The sequence below is a fragment of the Ranitomeya imitator genome, chromosome 3, assembly GCF_032444005.1.
Source record: "Ranitomeya imitator isolate aRanImi1 chromosome 3, aRanImi1.pri, whole genome shotgun sequence".
Classification (NCBI taxonomy): domain Eukaryota; kingdom Metazoa; phylum Chordata; class Amphibia; order Anura; family Dendrobatidae; genus Ranitomeya; species Ranitomeya imitator.
The window spans coordinates 174,047,525-174,069,684 of record NC_091284.1 but is presented as its reverse complement, the minus strand read 5'-3'; the positions used below and the strand labels follow the sequence as shown (position 1 = coordinate 174,069,684).

The 22,160-nt window shown below is 47.1% G+C and overlaps 1 protein-coding gene across 1 annotated transcript in view; it reads left to right on the top strand.

Moving 5' to 3' along the window:
- Window positions 1-1,310: 1,310 nt before the first annotated feature.
- LOC138671977 (uncharacterized) overlaps window positions 1,311-22,160 on the top strand; it is an 84,753-nt gene continuing 63,903 nt past the window's right edge. The window contains exon 1 of the mRNA XM_069760078.1: window positions 1,311-1,369. The gene's annotated coding sequence lies outside the window, so the exon portion shown is untranslated. The remainder of the gene's footprint in view (window positions 1,370-22,160) is intronic.

Here is a 22,160-nt window from a genome sequence, read left to right as displayed (position 1 = left end):
AGAAATGAGAGAAAAGATATCGGGGGTGCCACACTGTGGAGAGCTTGTGGGTGAGAACAAGTACTTTGAATTGTATCCTGTAATGAATGGGCAGCCAGTGTAATGACTGGCGAAGAGTGGACGCGTCCGAGTAACGATTAGCCAGATGGATAACCCTAGCTGCTGCATTAAGGATGGACTGGAGAGGGGAAAGTCGCGTGAGGGGGAGGCCAATTAATAGAGCATTACAGTAGTCCAGACGGGAGTGGATCAGGGCGACAGTGAGGGTTTTTGGCGTTTCCATGGTGAAAAAAGGGCGGATTCTAGAGATGTTCTTTAGGTGTAAGCGGCACGAGTGGGCAAGAGATTGTATATGGGAGGTGAAGGAGAGATCGGAGTCAAACATAACACCCAGACAGCGCGCCTTTGTCATATATAGCAGAGACAGCATGAACCGATGATGGGAGAATAGTCTCATCATCTGGCGCCTCTGTTCAACTGTAAAAAAAATCAAAACATTTACATAATTACATATATATTAACATACAAAATACATACCGAACGCCTAATCCCCGATGCCCGTGTCTCCTGCAAACAATCAAAATGAATAAACCAACATATACTCACCTTTCCGCCATAGTCCATTTAATACCAAGTGTCCCATGTCGATCTCACCCGGCCTCTGGCGGTACACTGACAGGAGGTAATCACTCAGGGAAGAAGAGTTCATTGACAGAAGTGTCAATGTTTATCACGTACTGAAGGAGATAGCAGAAGAAATTTTTGAACCACTCTCCATAATCTTTGAAAATTCTTGGAGAAGTCTTAGAAAACTGGTGAAGAGCAAATGTTGCTCCTATCTTCAAAAAGGGGAAGAAGGTGGACCCAGGGAACTATAGGCCGTTTAGTCTGACTTCTTTTTGACAGTTAGAGTGATCAATGAGTGGAACAGGCTGCCACGAGCGGTGATGAGTTCTCCTTCCATGGAAGTTTTCAAACAGAGGATGGACAGACATCTGTCTGGGATGATTTAGTGAATCCTGCTTCGAGCAGGGGGTTGGGCCAGATGACCCAGGAGGTCCCTGTCAACTCTACCCTTCTATGATTCTATGAATAAGCTAACGCTTTAATGGTTAGGGACTATGTTTTATATATTGTTATTTAAATTGTGACGTTCAAGTTTAAAGTGCCTCCCATAAAGGGAAGAAAGTTTTAACCTATTGAATTGCAATTCAGAAAAATGTTTACATGTTTTCCTGTAACACCTGTTTTGCTCTGTTCCAGCCTGAGGACGTGCTGTGTTTAACGGGGGGAGGGGTTGGCGCCTCTGAGGGTCCAGTCGCTACAGAGATACTGCACCTCAGCCAGAGGTGTGGTATTCCGCTCTCAGGTAAGGAGGGGGCACTGCACAGAACCCCACACCAGGATCCAACACTAGACACTTCAGTCAGGACACCTGGACATACTGTTAGGGAGGATGGCTTTATCTCAGGCTGGAAGAGGGTATATGGGTAGAGGGTGTGGGTGGAGACAGAGAGTCTGCAGGGGAAAAGAGAGAGCAGACATGAGAGAGAGAGGAAGCAGAAGGATCATGTCAGACAGGAAGGAGTTCCCATAGAGAGGGAGATGAAGGAAAATGAAACTACGTCGCATTCAGGGGACAGGCCCCATTCTACTGGAGAGACTAAGGACTCAGCTAGATAACCGGACGCTGTGGCTTTTTCAAGAAGCACAGCCACATCTGCACACATTCGCTGAAAAGGCGGCCGTATAGGATCCAGGGGGACTTAGAGATCGCCGCCCGACAAGATCTGTGGCTGCTGGCTTGGGACACTGTGTGGCAGGCGCAGGGCAGGAGAGGCGAGTGCCAGCGCAGAAAGACGGCCAGGTAAGAAACATAGAAAGGGGGTTCTGGAAGTTTTTGAATTTCCACAAAAATTTAAACACAATTGTGTTCCACTTGTTGTTGATTCTTCGCCAAAAATTTACTTTTGGTATCTTTATGTTTGAAGCATGATATGTGGGAAAAGGTTGAAAAGTTCCAGGGAGCCAAATACTTTCGCAAGGCACTGTATCTTGTTTAAAAGAACACTTGTCATAAAGAGATTTCCCTTGTGTTTGCTGTTAAATGATGAGACGTTTAAAAGTGGTATTCCCCGAAAGGAAAGCTATATCTTCCATCCATCCTGAGATCTGGAAAATGGGGCTCTGCAAAACCCATTCTTATATGGATCGGAGGTGTGCATGCTTGATCTTCTTGGAATATCCAACAGCTGCAGACTTGACACTCTGAAAGTTTACAGTAGTTGATGTGTAGTTTCTCCTCTTTGCACTCTATAATTTCTCAGTTTGTTTGTGTCTGTTCCTTCCTGTAATCCCCCATCACGTGATGATGCAGCAAAAGGGATTTTCCAGTATCAAAAAACTCTGTCTCACAACTTTATTTATTTTGGAAAATCAACTATGCACTACCAACCCTTCTAGGGTCCAACGCTGAGTCTCTGCCGCTGCTGCCATGTGTCTTTTATTGTCTGCAGTCAATAACCAAGCTCAGTAAGGCTACGTTCACATTTGCGTTGTGCGCCGCTGCGTCGGTGATGCAACGCACAACGCAAATGAAAACGCATCAAAACGCACGCAAAAACGCTGCGTTTTGCGACGCATGCGTCGTTTTTTGCCAAAATTTGGACGCAAGAAAAATGCAACTTGTTGCGTTTTCTTGGCCCGACGCTTGCGGCAAAAAAAACGCATGCGTCGCACAATGAATCACACAAAAACGCATGCGTCCCCCATGTTAAATATAGGGGCGCATGACGCATGCGTCGCCGCTGCGTCGCCCGACGCTAAACCGACGCAAACACGCAAAACGCTAATGTGAACGTAGCCTAACTCGGCCGAGTTGACGGTACAAGACGCTGAACTCACTGATTGGCTGCAAGGCTGTCGATGTGATGTCAGCACTGCAGACAATGCCTGACACCTGGAGAAGAGGTGGAGACTCAACACTGGATCTGGAGAAGTTGAGTAAACCACAGTTTGTTTTTTAAACAAACTGCATAAAAGGGGACAGCGGCCGGGACCAGAAAATCCTAATAGTGATTGCTGTGTGCAATTCCGTAAATTCTCTCACACTGCCTGAGTGCTAATATTGTGCTGAAGGCTGAAATCTATAACAGGCGTCTGCTCCATTCCTAATTTATGGGTCCACAAGATAATGCGGAGTGCAGCTTTAATGTGTAAAGATTTTTTTATATATATACCGTATATACTCGAGTATAAGCCGAGATTTTCAGCCCCAAAAAGTGGGCTGAAAGTGCCCCTCTCGGCTTATACTCAAGTCATGGAAGGCGGGGGGGTCGGCAGGTGAGGTGGAGCGACGCCTGTCAAATACTCACCTGCCCCTAGCGCTCCTGATGCGCTCCCTGCATGTCCCACGGTCTTCAGGCGCCTGCAGCTTCTTCCCCTGTTCAGCGGTCACTGGTACCGCTAATTAAAGTTATAAATATGGACTCCACTCCCATAGGGGTGGAGCCACATATTCATCACTGTAATGAGTGGTACCATGTAACCGCTCACTACAGGAAGAAGCTGCCGCTCCCGAAAACCGTGGGACACGCAGGGACCGCATCAGGAGCGCCGGGAGCAGGTAAGTATGTCATATTCATCTTTCTGCGTTCCAGCGCCGCCTCGTCTTCCCATCCTCTTGCTGTGACTTCAGGTCAGAGGGCGCGATGACGTATTAGTGTGCACACCGCCCTCTGCCTGAATAGTCAGTGCGGAGAGACGGGACGCTGAGGAGCAGCGACGAAAGGTGAGTATGTCATTTTTTTTAGCGCAGCAGCAGCAGCATTGTATGTGGCACAATGCATGGCAAGAACTGCATGGAGCATTATATGGGGCATCTATGGGACCATAACTGCATGGAGCATTATATGGGGCATCTATGGGGTCATAACTGCATGGAGCATTATGTGGGGCCATAACTGCATGGTGCATTATATGGGGCATCTATGGGGTCATAACTGCATGGAGCATTATATGGGGCCATAACTGCTTGGAGCATTATATGGGGCATCTATGGGGCCATAACTGCATGGAGCATTATATGGGGCCATAACTGCATGGAGCATTATATGGGACATCTATGCGGCCATAACTGCATGGAGCATTATATGGGGCATCTAAGGGGCCATAACTGCATGGAGCATTATATGGGGCATCTATGGGGCCATAACCGCATGGAGCATTACATGGGGCCATAACTTCATGGAACATTATATGGGGCATCTATGGGGCCATAAATGCATGTATATTATATGGGGCATCTATGGGGCCATAACTGCATGGAGCATTATATGGAGCATCTATGGGGCCATAACTGCATGGAGCATTATATGGGGCATCTATGGAGCCATAAAGAACTGCATGGAGCATTATATGGGGCACCTATGGGGCCATAAAGAACTGAATGTAGCATTATATGGGGCATCTATGGGGCCATAAAGAACTGAATGTAGCATAATATGGGACATCTATGGGGCCATAAAGAACTGAATGTAGCACTATATGGGGCATCTTATGGGGCCATAAAGAACTGCATGGAGCATTATATAGGGCATATTTTGTATGGAACATCTTATGGGGCCATAAAGAACTGCATGGAGCATTATATGGGACATATTTGTATATGGATCATCTTATGGGGCCATAATGACCTGTATGGAGCATTATATGGGGCCTATTTTGTATGGAGCATCTTATGGGGCCATAAAGAACTGCATGGAGCATTATATGGGGCATATTTGTATATGGAGCATCTTATGGGCCATAATGAACTGTATGGAGCATTATATGGGGCTCTTGATTTAATATGGATATTCAAAAACACTTAACCTACTGATGTCTCAATTAATTTTACTTTTATTGGTATCTATTTTTATTTTTAACATTACTCGTAGCTGCTGCATTTTCCACCCTAGGCTTATACTCGAGTCAATTAGTTTTCCCAGTTTTTTGTTGCAAAATTAGGGGTCTCGGCTTATACTCGAGTATATACGGTATCTATATATCTATATATATAATTGCCTAAGGGTTTTTCCGTCTGTCTGTCTGTCTGTCTGTCTGTCTGTCTGTCCTGGAAATCCCGGCCTGGCGGCCTCGACCAATCAGAGAGCGGCACAGCATCGACGTAGAAATCCAGCGTCTCTGATTGGTCGAGGCCGCCAGGCCTCGACCAATCAGCAACGGGCAAAGCGACGATGATGTCATAAAGGACGTAGACATCCTGCGTCTCCGATTGGTCGAGGCCGCCAGGCCTCGACCAATCAGCAACGGGCACAGCGACGATGATGTCATAATGGTTGCCATGGCGACGATAATGTCATAAAGGTTGCCTCGACCAATCAGCGACGGGCACAGTCTGCCGCGAATTCTGGAATCATCATTGTCCATATATTACAGGGACATGCATATTCTAGAATACCCGATGCGTTAGAATCGGGCCACAATCTAGTATATATATATACATATATATATATATATATATATATATATATATATATATATACACACATACTAGATTGTGGCCCGATTCTAACGCATCGGGTATTCTAGAATATGCATGTCCCCGTAGTATATGGACAATGATGATTCCAGAATTCGCGGCAGACTGTGCCCGTCGCTGATTGGTCAAGGCAACCTTTATGACATCGTCGCCATGGCAACCATTATGACATCTACGTCGATACTGTGCCTGTCGCTGAATCAGAAACGTGGGATTTCTACGTCCTTTATGACATCGTCGTCGCTGGCGGCCTCGACCAATCAGAGAGCCGGGATTTCCAGGACAGACAGACAGACAGACAGACAGACGGAAAAACCCTTAGACAATTATATATATAGACTAGATTGTGGCCCGATTCTAACGCATCGGGTATTCTAGAATATGCATGTCCCCGTAGTATATGGACAATGATGATTCCAGAATTCACGGCAGACTGTGCCCGTCGCTGATTGGTCGAGGCAATTTTTATGCCATGATCGTCGCCATGGCAACCATTATGACATCTACGTCGATACTGTGCCCGTCGCTGATTGGTCGAGGCGAATTCACGGCAGACTGTGCCCGTCGCTGATTGGTCGAGGCAACCTTTATGACATCATCATCGCCATGCTGTGCCCGTCTCTGATTGGTCGAGGCCGCCAGGGATTTCAGGGACAGACAGACAGACAAACAGACGGAAAAACCCTTAGACAATTATATATATACTAGATTGTGGCCCGATTCTAACGCATCGGGTATTCTAGAATATGCATGTCCCCGTAGTATATGGACAATGATGATTCCAGAATTCGCGGCAGACTGTGCCCGTCGCTGCTTGGTCGAGGCAACCTTTATGACATCATCGTCGCCATGGCAACCATTATGACATCATTGTCGATACTGTGCCCGTTGCTGAATCAGAAACGTGAGATGTCTACGTCCTTTATGACATCATCGTCGCTGTGCCCGTTGCTGATTGGTCGAGGCCTGGCGGCCTCGACCAATCAGAGAGCCGGGATTTCCAGGACAGACAGACAGACAGACAGACAGACAGACGGAAAAACCCTTAGAAAATTATATATATAGATACAGGAGATGACATACAGGTATATACTATATACGGGAGATGACATACAGGTATATACTATATATAGGAGGGGATGACACACAGGTATATACTATATACAGGAGGAGATGACACACAGATATATACTATATACAGGAGGAGATGACACACAGGTATATACTATATACGGGAGGAGATGACACACAGATATATACTATATACAGGAGGAGATGACACACAGGTATATACTATATACAGGAGGAGATGACACACAGGTAAATACTATATACAGGGGAGATGACACACGTATATACTATATACAGGAGGAGATGACACACAGATATATACTATATACAGGAGCAGATGACACACAGGTATATACTATATACAGGAGGAGATGACACAGGTATATACTATATACAGGAGGAGATGACATACAGGTACATACTATATACAGGAGGAGATGACATACAGGTATATACTATATACAGGAGGAGATGACACACAGGTATATACTATATACAGGAGCAGATGACACACAGGTATATACTATATACAGGAGGAGATGACACAGGTATATACTATATACAGGAGGAGATGACATACAGGTACATACTATATACAGGAGGAGATGACATACAGGTATATACTATATACAGGAGGAGATGACACACAGGTATATACTATATACAGGAGCACATGACACACAGGTATATACTATATACAGGAGGAGATGATTTACAGGTATATACTATATACATGAGGAGATGACACGTATATACTATATACAGGAGGAGATGACATACAGGTATATACTATATAAAAAAGGAGATGACACATAGGTATATAGAGGAGGAGATGACATACAGCAGGTATATACTACTAGATTGTGGCCCGATTCTAACGCATCGGGTATTCTAGAATATGCATGTCCCCGTAGTATATGGACAATGATGATTCCAGAATTCGTGGCAGACTGTGCCCGTCGCTGATTGGTTGAGGCAACCTTTATGACATCATCGTCGCCATGGCAACCATTATGACATCTACGTCGATACTGTGCCCGTCGCTGATTGGTCGAGGCCGCCAGGCTCTATGTCCTTTATGACATCATCGTCGCTGTGCCCATCGCTGATTGGTCGAGGCCTGGCGGCCTCGACCAATCAGAGACGCGGGATTTCCAGGACAGACAGACAGACAGACGGAAAAACCCTTAGGCAATTATATATATAGATATACAGGGGAGATGACATACAGGTATATACTATATACGGGAGATGACATACAGGTATATACTATATATAGGAGGAGATGACATACAGGTATATAGTATATACAGAAGAGATGACATACAGGTATATACTATAGACAGGAGGAGATGACACATAGGTATATACTATATACAGGAGGAGATGACACACACATATATACTATATACAGGGGAGATGACACACAGGTATATACTATATACAGGAGGAGATGACATATAGGTACATACTATATACAGGAGGGGATGACACACAGGTATATACTATATACAGGAGGAGATGACACACAGATATATACTATATACAGGAGGAGATGACACACAGGTATATACTATATACAGGAGGAGATGACACACAGGTATATACTATATACAGAAGGAGATGACACACAGGTATATACTATATACAGGAGGAGATGACATACAGGCACAGGCCTTGCGGCCTTGCGGCCTTGACCAATCAGCAACGGGCACAGCGACGATGATGTCATAAAGGACGTAGACATCTCACGTTTCTGATTCAGCGACGGGCACAGTATCGACGTAGATGTCATAATGGTTGCCATGGCGACGATGATGTCATAAAGGTTGCCTCGACCAATCAGCGACGGGCACAGTGTGCCGCGAATTCTGGAATCATCATTGTCCATATACTACGGGGACATGCATATTCTAGAATACCCGATGCCGCCGCCCCACCCGGGCCCCGGGCCCCACCACGTCCAGCATCTCGCAGCCGGCCGCCGGCGCCCGCGTGGGAACTCCTTCAAGATTGTTGGAAGACCATTCCTGGTGACTACCTCTTGAAGCTCATCAAGAAAATGCCAAGAGTGTGCAAAGCAGTCATCAAGGCAAAAGGTGGCTACTTTGAAGAACCTAGAATATAAGACATATTTTCAGTTGTTTCACACTTTTTTGTTAAGTATATAATTCCACATGTGTTAATTTATAGTTGTGATGCCTTCAGTGTGAATGTGCAATTTTTATAGTCATGAAAATACAGAAAAATCTTTAAATGAGAAGGTGGGTCCAAACTTTTGGTCTGTACTGTATATATATATATATATATATCTACTATATAATTGTCTAAGGGTCACTTCCGTCTGTCTGTCTGTCCTTCTGTCACGATTATTCATTCGCTGCCTGTCATGGCTGCCGCAACCAATCAGCGACGGGCACAATCCGGAAGAAAATGGCCGCTCCTTACTCCCCGCAGTCAGTGCCTGTCGCCCGCATACTCCCCTCCGGTCACCGTTAACACAGGGTTAATGCCGGCGGTAACAGACCGCGTTATGCTGCGGGTAACGCACTCCGTTACCGCCGCTATACTCGGCTAAATGGTTCCTCCCCAATGGGGAGGAGGCGTAATTTGGCCTTGCATCGATCTCCCCTCTTGCCAATGCGCTGGCAACTGTCACAGGTCTTGCAGTACTGACGAACAGCATAGGTTACTCCTGGCCAAAATTTTTTGTGTCAGACGATGCCTGGTGTGACTGACGCCGAAGTGCCCGGCCAAGGGTATGTCATGAGAGATTCGCAGTAACTCCTGCCTATACTTCTTGGGAACTACCAGCTGTCGTTTTATAGTGGGGCTCGTCCCTGTGTGGTGCTGCTCTGTGATCCGGTAGAGGAGTCCCTGCTTCCATACAAACTGTTCCCCTTCCAGCACCCCTCTCCCCTCCCGTGCCTTCCCACGATATCCCTCCAATGAAGGATCCTCAAGTAACTCTCTCTTAAATTCATCTGGGGTGGCCGAAGTAATGTGTCTGGCTATGGGAATACGCCGGGCGGCAGGCGGCACTTTGCTGAAATGAGTCTCTGCCCCGCAGACGCCCGGCCGCCGGCGGGTGTGTATGTGGTGTACAAAGCGGAGCTGCATGCGGGGCGGGGCGGGGCATGTCAGGACGTTATAAGGGTTAAAAGTTGACCAGCGATTTCTCATTTTTACTGCGGCATGCGGCCGGCCGGGCCGGCTGGCGGTGGAGTATCATGTGTGACCATTATACAGTATGGAGCACTGTGTGGCCGTTATACAGTATGGAGCATCATGTGTGGCCATTATACAGTATGGAGCACTGTGTGGCCATTATACAGTATGGAGCATCATGTGTGGCCATTATACAGTATGGAGCACTGTGTGGCCATTATACAGTATGGAGCATCATGTGTGGCTATTATACAGTATGGAGCACTATGTGTGGCCATTATACAGTATGGAGCATCATGTATGGCCATTATACAGTATGGAGCACTGTGTGGCCATTAAACAGTATGGAGCATCATGTGTGGCCATTATACTACTCCATATATCCCGCTATATCTCCTCCTATTACTCCATATATCCTCCCTATATCTCCCCCTATTACTCCATATATCCTCCTATATCTCCCCCTATTACTCCATATATCCCGCTATATCTCCTCCTATTACTCCATATATCCTCCTATATCTCCCCCTATTACTCCATATATCCCCCTATATCTCCTCCTATTACTCCATCCCGCAGCCGGCAGGCGGTGGAGTATCATGTGTGACCATTATACAGTATGGAGCACTGTGTGGCCGTTATACAGTATGGAGCATCATGTGTGGCCATTATACAGTATGGAGCACTGTGCAGGCCGGCCGGGGCGGGCGGGCGGCTACTCATCTGAACAAAAACTTTTTGGACTGGACTAAGTGAATTTTTGTGTTTTGCCAGTGACTGTCCTCCTGCATGTCGTCCTCACTAACCTGCATGTCTAACTGGCTTGCATGGCATGTGTATGAAATTATTGATACCTTTTTTTTCTGCCTTTTTCATTTACCCTGTTCACCAAATCTGAGATCGGAATGATACTCAAAGTGGAAAATCAAATTACAGGCTGATCCAACTTCAGTAGAATAGTATGTTTATACTGTATACTGTACATACATACACACACAGATGCGCACACACACATACATACATATACTATACACACACATGTAAATATACAAACACACACATACTAATTTATGACCTCAGGTGATCAGATGAGCCATGGAGGAGGTCAGCCACATAGTGCAGAGATCAGTTGGATAGGGCTGCAGAACCCAATGTGGATGGGGATGAGGACACAGAGCAGAGAGGACTGATATCAGCCACCTGCTGCTGCCGTGTTGTCAGTGAGGCCTCCTCTCCGACCTCCTCTCTGTGAGGAGAGGCTGCAGCCTGCTGGGAATAGAACAGTGGTGGGAGCAGAAAACATAAGATAAGTCCTGCTCTTCCTCTACTGTTGTCCCTGGCTGTGTGCGGCCTGTGCGGCTCGGGCCTCCTGACTACGGGTGCACCCCGGCGGGGTTGTGGCCCGATTCTAACGCATCGGGTATTCTAGAATATGCATGTCCCTGTAATATATGGACAATGATGATTCCAGAATTCGCGGCAGACTGTGCCCGTTGCTGATTGGTCGAGGCAACCTTTATGACATCATCGTCGCCATGGCAACCATTATGACATCATCGTTGCTGTGCCCGTTGCTGATTGGTGGAGGCCTGGCGGCCTCGACCAATCAGAGACGCAGGATGTCTACGTCCTTTATGACATCGTCGCTGTGCCCGTTGCTGATTGGTCGAGGCCTGGCGGCCTCGACCAATCAGAGACGCTGGATTTCTACGTCGATGCTGTGCCGGTCTCTGATTGGTCGAGGCCTGGCGGCCTCGACCAATCAGAGAGCCGGGATTTCCAGGACAGACAGACAGACAGACAGACAGACAGACGGAAAAACCCTTAGGCAATTATATATATACTAGATTGTGGCCCGATTCTAACGCATCGGGTATTCTAGAATATGCATGTCCCCGTAGTATATGGACAATGATGATTCCAGAATTCGCGGCACACTGTGCCCGTCGCTGATTGGTCGAGGCAACCTTTATGACATCGTCGCCATGGCAACCATTATGACATCATCGTCGCTGTGCCCGTTGCTGATTGGTCGAGGCCTGGCGGCCTCGACCAATCAGACGCGGGATTTCTACGTCCTTTATGACATCATCGTCGCTGTGCCCGTTGCTGATTGGTCGAGGCCTGGCGGCCTCGACCAATCAGAGACGCCGGATTTCTACGTCGATGCTGTGCCGGTCTCTGATTGGTCGAGGCCTGGCGGCCTCGACCAATCAGAGAGCCGGGATTTCCAGGACAGACAGACAGACAGACAGACAGACAGACGGAAAAACCCTTAGACAATTATATATATAGATATATATATATATATATATACAGTGGGGCAAAAAAGTATTTAGTCAGTCAGGAATAGTGCAAGTTCCACCACTTAAAAAGATGAGAGGCGTCTGTTATTTACATCATAGGTAGACCTCAACTATGGGAGACAAACTGAGAAAAAAAAATCCAGAAAATCACATTGTCTGTTTTTTTAACATTTTATTTGCATATTATGGTGGAAAATAAGTATTTGGTCAGAAACAAAATTTCATCTCAATACTTTGTAATATATCCTTTGTTAGCAATGACAGAGGTCAAACGTTTTCTGTAAGTCTTCACAAGGTTGCCACACACTGTTGTTCGTATGTTGGCCCATTCCTCCATGCAGATCTCCTCTAGAGCAGTGATGTTTTTGGCTTTTCGCTTGGCAACACGGACTTTCAACTCCCTCCAAAGGTTTTCTATAGGGTTGAGATCTGGAGACTGGCTAGGCCACTCCAGGACCTTGAAATGCTTCTTACGAAGCCACTCCTTCGTTGCCCTGGCGGTGTGCTTTGGATCATTGTCATGTTGAAAGACCTAGCCACGTTTCATCTTTAATGCCCTTGCTGATGGAAGGAGGTTTGCACTCAAAATCTCACGATACATGGCCCCATTCATTCTTTCATGTACCCGGATCAGTCGTCCTGGCCCCTTTGCAGAGAAACAGCCTCAAAGCATGATGTTTCCACCACCATGCTTTACAGTAGGTATGGTGTTTGATGGATGCAACTCAGTATTCTTTTTCCTCCAAACACGACAAGTTGTGTTTCTACCAAACAGTTCCAGTTTGGTTTCATCAGACCATAGGACATTCTCCCAAAACTCCTCTGGATCATCCAAATGCTCTCTAGCAAACTTCAGAAGGGCCCGGACATGTACTGGCTTAAGCAACGGGACACGTCTGGCACTGCAGGATCTGAGTCCATGGTGGCGTAGTGTGTTACTTATGGTAGGCCTTGTTACATTGGTCCCAGCTCTCTGCAGTTCATTCACTAGGTCCCCCCGTGTGGTTCTGGGATTTTTGCTCACCGTTCTTGTGATCATTCTGACCCCACGGGGTGGGATTTTGCGTAGAGCCCCAGATCGAGGGAGATTATCAGGGGTCTTGTATGTCTTCCATTTTCTAATTATTGCTCCCACTGTTGATTTCTTCACTCCAAGCTGGTTGGCTATTGCAGATTCAGTCTTCCCAGCCTGGTGCAGGGCTACAATTTTGTTTCTGGTGTCCTTTGACAGCTCTTTGGTCTTCACCATAGTGGAGTTTGGAGTCAGACTGTTTGAGGGTGTGCACAGGTGTCTTTTTATACTGATAACAAGTTTAAACAGGTGCCATTACTACAGGTAATGAGTGGAGGAAAGAGGAGACTCTTAAAGAAGAAGTTACAGGTCTGTGAGAGCCAGAAATCTTGATTGTTTGTTTCTGACCAAATACTTATTTTCCACCATAATATGCAAAAAAAATGATAAAAAAACAGACAATGTGATTTTCTGGATTTTTTTTATCAGTTTGTCTCCCATAGTTGAGGTCTACCTATGATGTAAATTACAGACGCCTCTTATCTTTTTAAGTGGTGGATCTTGCACTATTGCTGACTGACTAAATACTTTTTTGCCCCACTGTATATATATATATTGTGATGCGGTGACCCCTGTTACAGGTAAGGGGTGCTGCATGGTCTCCCCAGAATACGCATGGAGGTGTATTGAGGCCATAGGAATGCATGGCAGTCGCAGGCATAACTATGGTGATGAGACAAAGTCTGGCATTATTGTGCATGGCCGGTATGTGTGTCGCAGAGGAAGATACTCTGCGCTGTCAGCCTGAAGTAAGGTTGTTCTGGGACCTGTAGTCCTACAAGTAATTGTGTTGTTTTAGAGGGAGGTTGGCAGAGCTAGTTCTGAGAGCTGGGCAGGTCGAACTAGCCACACACACACCACCCATCTATGGAAGTGGTTACAAATATGTAATGTGACCAGGGTGTGGGACACATGGTGGAGAGTGTTTGGATCTGTATGGTCCGTATGCAAGGTCCCAGAAAAGCCTGTGTGTTGGGAGTGCCATCTCCCTGAATAGCACATGGTGGGGCTTTGGCACTAGTGGCCTGTGTGTTCGATGGTCCCAGCCAGGGACGGACTTCCTGAATAGGACCTTCTGAGGCCGTGATCCTGAATGGCCTCTGTGTTGCGAGGTCCTGGAAGTAGGACTGGATCCCTGAAGAGCATGAGGTGAGGCCAAGGACTTGCAGAGCCGGTGACGGCTATTGTGTGGGGGAAGCTACCGTCCTTCGGTGGGTCTGGAACCGAGTAGTGTATGTCTGTCAGACAAGTTGGTGATCCCCGTTAGGCAGCTTCTCCAGTGGATATAATGAACTGTTCAGCATGTGGTCTCCTGCGGAAACTGGACAGAGAAGTCTGGCGTATTTAGAGACTCCGTATTAAAGCCGAGTACTAAGAAGCGTTATGAACTATGCGGTCACCCATGGTAACTGGATGGACTGAGGTCCAGCGTGATTAGTGACCGCAACTTAATGTGATGTCCTGATACAGTGTGTAATGGACTGTTCATGATACAGTTTATGATTCTTTAATAAACCGCATAGACTGTTTAAGTGAAAAAGTGTTCCTGTGTACCTTGAATCCCGTTGGTAAGTGAGTATTCCCCAACCCGTTAGTGAGTGCTATCTCACAATATATGTACACACACACACAAACTTAACACACTAGATCTATAAAACAATGAATCATGAGATAATGTACAAGGTGTGTTTTAATATACTGTAGGCTATGTTTCCACGGTCAGGAAATGTAGCGCTTTGGACGCAGCGGATACCCCCCTCCGCCCAAAGCGCTGCCCCCTGTTGTACGCACGGTGATAGACATACTGCGGTCGGTAAAGACGCGGCGCATGTCCGGATACGCAGGGCTGCTGGATGCAGCCGTGCGCACATAGTGGAGACGGGATTTCATAAAATCCCCTCCACTATGCTGTAACATCTGGACGCTGCGGCCGTACACAGCGTCCAATCCGCAGCAAATCCTGAACATTTCCTGACCGTGGAAACATAGCCTAAGGAACCAAAGTTATTCTGCTTGGAACTGAAGGGCTTGCAGAAGATTAGAAAAACATGTCTGCCTTCTTAAAAACAACAGTGCCCTGCCTGTTCAAAGGTTGCATCAGTATTGCAGTCCAGCTCCACTTAAGTGAATAGGCTTAATTCCATTCACAATCTGTTGTGAGCTAAGGCGCTGTTCGTGGTATATAGGAGTTGTTTTTGCAATCTTGTCCATAGATGCATAAATATATCAATTTTTACATATGAAAAAGTTCTCAGAGACATTCAAAGCAAATGCACAGAAGGGTTGAAGGACTCTCCCTCCAAATTTTGACAATTTAATGGATTGAGCGAATATGTTCAGAAACGATCGCGGAATCCGAATTTGCCATATTTGTGCCATTTTTGTGCCATTTTTGTACCCTATTTGTGCTGAATTTATGTACGACGATCGGTTCTGAACATATTCTCTCAACTCTAGTCCCAATGACTCCAATGACGTTCGGCTGTGTTCGGTGAATATTGCAAATACAATATTCACCGGCGATCATAATCTGAACTGAATTTTGCAAAATTTGCTCAACTCTAGCTTTGAGTAATTCACTGATACTATAATTCAGTGATGGTGAACCTATGGCATGCGTGATCTCTGTCCCCTCCAGCTTTGTTGCCCCTGTGATCTTCGTGCCACCCTCCAGTGATCTCTGTGTCCCCTCGGTGATCAATGTGCCTCCTCGGAGATCCTGTCAGCCCCAGGGCCAACATGCAACATTGCTACCATGGCCGAAGAGGAGTAAAGACAATGCGTGTGTGCGCTGGTAAGAGCTCCAGCAGGACATGGACTTTAAAGGGGCAGTGTGTGTGTGTATATATATATATTTTTTACGGAGGTACTGTGTGTGTGTATATTTTGTAGAGGGGTAGAGTGTGTGTGCGTATGTGTGCGTGTTTGTGTAAGGGGGAATATTTTGCAGGTCTTTTGTGATGTGATGTTAAATTGCCATATTGGCACATTCTGATAAATAAGTGGGTTTTGGGTTGCTGTTTCTGTACTCGGTCTCTAAAAGGTTCGCCATCACTGCTATAGGATAAATTCTGCCTGACTAACCTAAACCATTAACGGAAGTGCAGGATTAGAATAAGACACATGTATCCTTCCCCCAATCAGTCAGTGAATAAGCCCATGGAAGTGGAGAGCAGTGAATATTAATTTATTTTTAATAGTGGATAAGCTGTTAGCCGCAGCAGCTGGCTTCTGCAGCTCCTGGGCTCTGAAGTGTGCCCGCTACTTAAGGGAATGAACATTCACTGCTCTCCACTCCCATAGGCGTGGAGAGCAGTGAATATTCATTCCCTTTAGTAGCATGCACATGTGGTCACCTGGCCGCTGCAGCAAGCCAGTGGCTGAGGTTACTGTGCCTGCTATTAAAGATCAATAAATATTCAGTGCTCCACACGCTCATAGTCTTGGCATGGAGATCAGTGGGTATTACGGCAGCTGTCCTCTGCTTGTAAGCACCTGCATGACGTCACTGCCATGCGCTGCTTACAAGCATAAATCAGGGATGAGGAGGCTTTGCATAACAGTATAGGGATGAGGGAGCCATGAATACCAGAATGGGATGAGGGGGCCATGCATACCAGGGTTAAACTCGAGTCAATAAGGTTTTCCAGTTTCTTGTGTTAAAATTAGGTGCCTTGGCTTATATTCAGGTCGGCTTAAACTCGAGTATATAATGTACTTTGTTTGTGAGATGACCCCTTTAAATTTGTTTCTATATGAAAAAGTTCATAGTTATATTTGATAAGGAAAAACTTCCACAATTGTAGACTTTTTTTTGTTAAGACATATCAAGGTTGGCCTGAGACTTTTCTTTGTATGTGAGTTTGACATCCCTGTTCTAAAGCAGCGATCAGGCCCCTGCTGTGATGTCGCTGGTCGGGGAAGAAAGTCCAGAACTTTATTTCGTCGCTGGATCTCCCGCTGACATCGCTGAATCGGCGTGTGTGATGCCGATTCAGCGATGTCTTCGCTGGTAACCAGGGTAAACATCGGGTTACTAAGCGCAGGGCCGCGCTTAGTAACCCGATGTTTACCCTGGTTACCATCGTTAAAGTAAAAAAAACAACCACTACATACTTACCTACCGCTGTCTGTCCTCGGCGCTGTGCTTCTCTGCACTCCTCCTGCACTGGCTGTGAGCACAGCGGCCGGAAAGCAGAGCGTTGACGTCACCGCTCTGCTTTCCGGCTGCCCGGCGCTCACAGCCAGAGCAGAGAAGCAGAGCGCCGAGGACAGACAGCGGTAGGTAAGTATGTAGTGGTTGTTTTTTTTACTTTAACGATGGTAACCAGGGTAAACATCGGGTTACTAAGCGCGGCCCTGCGCTTAGTAAGCCGATGTTTACCCTGGTTACCGGGGACCTCGGGATCGTTGATCGCTGGAGAGCGGTCTGTGTGACAGCTCTCCAGCGACCAAACAGCGACGCTGCAGCGATCCGGATCGTTGTCGGTATCGCTGCAGCGTCGCTTAGTGTGACGGTACCTTAAGAGATAAGCCATCTTGAGAGAGTGAGAGTGAGAGTAGTGGCTCTCAAATAGAGAACACTGGAGTGCTTGACTAAGCAAGTGCTCCTGTGTATGGAAGAGTTCGGTGAGATACCTGCAATCCAAAAGATCAGCTAAGTTATCGTCAGCTGACCGCTATTTAAGGCTACTTTCACACTTCCATCGGTACGGGCCCGTCGCAATGCGTCGGGCCGACGTACTGACGGACGTTGTGAAATAACTGCAAGAAGTGGGCAGCGGATGCAGTTTTTCAACGCATCCGCTGCCCATTCTGCAGTCCGGGGAGAAGGGGGCGGAGTTTCAGCTGCGCATGCGCGGTCGTAAATGGCAGACACGTCGCACAAAAAAACATTACATCGAACTTTTTTGTGCGTCGCGTCCGCCAAAACACGACGGATCCGTCGCATGACGGATGCGACGTGTGCCCATCCGTCGCGATCTGTCGTTAATGCAAGTGTATGGGCAAAAAATGCATCCTGCATGGACATTTGCAGGATCCGTTTTTTGCCCATAACGACGGATTGCAACGGAGGACAAAAGACGGAAGTGTGAAAGTAGCCTTAAGTGTATGACAGGGGGGCCTTTATTTTACCTTTAAAGGAAATCTGTCACCACAATTGACCTTTTTAAACTATTAATATGAGCATACCTTTTATAGACTGCTGAAAAATCATTCTGTTCCTTAGAATGCGGTGAGTGAAGGACCTTCAGTGACGTCGCGGTCACATGAGCGGTCAGGTGACCCTGACCGCTCATGTGACCGCGACGTCACTGAAGGTCCTTCACTCACCGCATTCTAAGGAACAGAGGGAGACGCTAGCAGCGCTGTGATTCAGGGCCCGTCCGAGGGTAAGTATATCCATGTTTTTTATTTTTATTCTTTATTTTTTACATTAATATGGATCCCAGGGCCTGAAGGAGAGTCTCCTCTCCTCCAGACCCTGGGAACCACATGCCGAAATGCAGGATCGCTCCCTGCACACGCCGTACCCGGCGTATAAGGCGACCCCCGACACTTGGGACAATTTTTAGGGGTCAAAAAGTCGTCTTATACGCCGGGAAATACGGTATGTATGTATGTATGTAGTATGTACTGTATGTAGTATGTATGTAGTATGTATGTACTGTATGTATGTAGTATGTATGTTGTATGTATGTAGTATATATGCAGTATGTATGTAGTATGTATGTAGTATGTTGTATGTATGTATGCTGGGCCGTATTTAGAGTTTCTGCTGCCCTAGGCACTTTTAGTGCTGCCTCCCCCATTGGCGAGTATGACACTATCGGCAGTGACTTTGGCAAGAATCGCTGATGTGAAAGTAGCCTTTTGCAGCAGATCGGGCAGTTTTTCTGCATCTGCCGCGTAACGGATCACTTACGGCAATACTGTGTTCGGCCTCATTCATTCCCCATGGGATTTGTGGCACTTTGCCGTGATCTGGCAAATGTGGTACCATACCTCTCAACTTTTGAAGAAGGGAAAGAGGTATAAAGTTTGCGACGCTCGCTGGGCGCCACGGCAAATTTTAGGCCACGCCTCTGACCACACCCATTTCACAACTAGTCACACCCATATCCACGTCCCAACCACACCCATTTAGCACTGCTGATCAGACTGTTTCATCTACTATATAATTGTCTAAGGGTCACTTCCATCTTTCTGCCTGTCCTTCTGTCACGGTTATTCATTCGCTGATTGGTCTCACCAGCTGCCTGTCATGGCTGCCGCGACCAATCAGCGACAGGCACAGTCCGGAAGAAAATGGTCGCTCCTTACTCCCCGCAGTCAGTGCCTGTCGCCCGCATACTCCCCTCCGGTCACCACTAACACAGGGTTAATGCCGGCGGTAATGGACCGCGTTATGCCGCGGGTAACGCACTCCGTTACCGCCGCTATTAACCCTGTGTGTCCCCAACTTTTTACTATTGACGCTGCCTATGCGACGTCATCACAGGCCCTGCGCGCCTGCACGAGAAGGACCTGTCATGATGTGACGATCATGTGACCACGACGTCATCACAGGCCCTGCGCGCCTGCGCTAGAAAGACCTGCCATGACGTCACGGTCATATGACCGCGACGTCATCACAGGTCCTGCGCTCATACCAACCCTGGGACCGGAAGCTGCCGTGGACTACAAGGGGCCCTCGGAAAGGTGAGTATATGTTTATTTTTTAACCTGTGACAAACCTAGCTGGGCAATATACTACGTAGCTGGGCAATATACTACGTGGCTCTGTGCTGTATACTACGTCGCTGTGCAATATACTACGTGGCTGGGCAATATACTACGTGGCTCTGTGCTGTATTCTACGTCACTGGGCAATATACTACGTCACTGGGCAATATACTACGTCACTGGGCAATATACTACGTGGCTCTGTGCTGTATACTACATCACTGGGCAATATACTACGTCACTGGGCAATATACTACGTGGCTGCGCAATATAATGCGTCACTAGGCAATATACTACGCAACTGGGCAATATACTACGTGGCTGCGCAATATACTACGTCACTAGGCAATATACTACGTAACTGGGCAATATACTACGTGGCTGGGCAATATACTACGTGACTGGGCAATATACTATGTGATTGGGCAATATACTACGTGACTGGGCAATATACTATGTCACTGGGCAATATACTACGTGGTTGGGCAATATACTACGTGGCTGGGCAATATACTACGTGGTTGGTCAATATACTACGTCACTGGGCAATATACTACGTAGCTGGGCAATATACTATGTGTCTGGGCAATATACTACATGGGCTGTGCAATATACTACGTGGACATGCATATTCTAGAATACCCGATGCGTTAGAATCGGGCCACCATCTAGTATACAATAATTATAAACAAAAATAAATATGGCCACACAATGCTCCATACTGTATATGGCCACACATGATGCTCCATACTGTATACTGGCCACACATGATGCTCCATACTGTATAATGACCCCACATGATGTTCATAACTGTATAATTGCCCCACATGATGCTCAATACTGTATAATGGCCACACATAATGCTCCATACTGTATAATGGCCACACGTGATGCTCCATACTGTATAATGGCCACACATGATGCTCAATACTGTATAATAGCCACACATGATGCTCTATACTGTATAATGGCCACACATGATGCTCAATACTGTATAATGGCCCCACATGATGCTCCATACTGTATAATGACCCCACATGATGCTCCATACTGTATAATGACCCCACATGATGCTCAATACTGTATAATGCCCCCCTCCCATCTTGTATGCATGGCTCATCTCCCTCCCATCCCATATGCATGGCTCATATTCCCCCCTCCTCCTGTATGCATGGCTCATATTCTCCCTCCTGTATGCATGGCTCATATTCCCCCCTCCTGTATGATGGCTCATATCCCCCCCCCTCCTGTATGCATGGCTCATAATCCCCCCACTGTATGCATGGCTCATAATTCCCCCCCCATCTTCTGTATGCATGGCTCATATTCCACCCCCCTCCTGTATGCATGGCTCATAATTCCCCCCACCTCCTGTATATTCCACCACCACCCCCTCGTGTTTGCATGGCTCATAATTCCCCCCCTGTATGCATGGCTCATATCCCCCCCTCCTGTATGCATGGCTCATATTCCCCCCTGTATGCATGGCTCATAATCCCCTCCTGTATGCATGGCTCATGTTCCCCCTCCTCCTGTATGCATGGCTCATAAACCCCCCCCCCCTCACCTCTTGTATGCATGACACATATTCCCCCTCGTATACATGGCTCATCTCTCCACCCTCCTGCTCCTTCTCCCATCTTGCATGGCTCGGCTTACCATCCTCCTTCATCCCCCGTCCCCTGTCCCTCATACTCACCTGTCCCACACCGTGCGGCCGCGCCAACATCCCTCTAGCTCTGTCCCGACTCCCGGCGCAGCACCTTCTTCCTGAGTGAGCGGTCATGTGGTACCGCTCATTAAGGTCATGAATATGTGCATATTCATGACCTTAATGAGCGGTACCACGTGACCGCTCACTCAGAACGCGCTACTGACGCTGAGACCAGGCATCACTGGAGCAGGGTGAGTATCGTCTTCAAGGAGGGTGGGTGGGAGTCAGGCGGGCAGGCAGGCAGGCAGGGGGCGGGTGGGAGCGGTCGGTCGGGAGGTGACCCAGGACTTTAAAAAAAAAAAAAAACCTTGCTCAGGTGCCACCCCCCGCATCGTCCCCGCCCTAGGCATGTGCCCTCAAGTGCCTAGTGGCAAATATGGCCCTGTATATATGTATGTAGTATGTATGTAGTATTTTTTTTTTACATTCAACACATTAGCCGGATGATGGGACTACTACTGTCCCATCATTGGCTAATGTGTCAATCACTGTCACTGTAGCAGACATCGACTGATGGGACTTGTAGTCCCATCGGACGATGCCTGCACACACGGACAGACC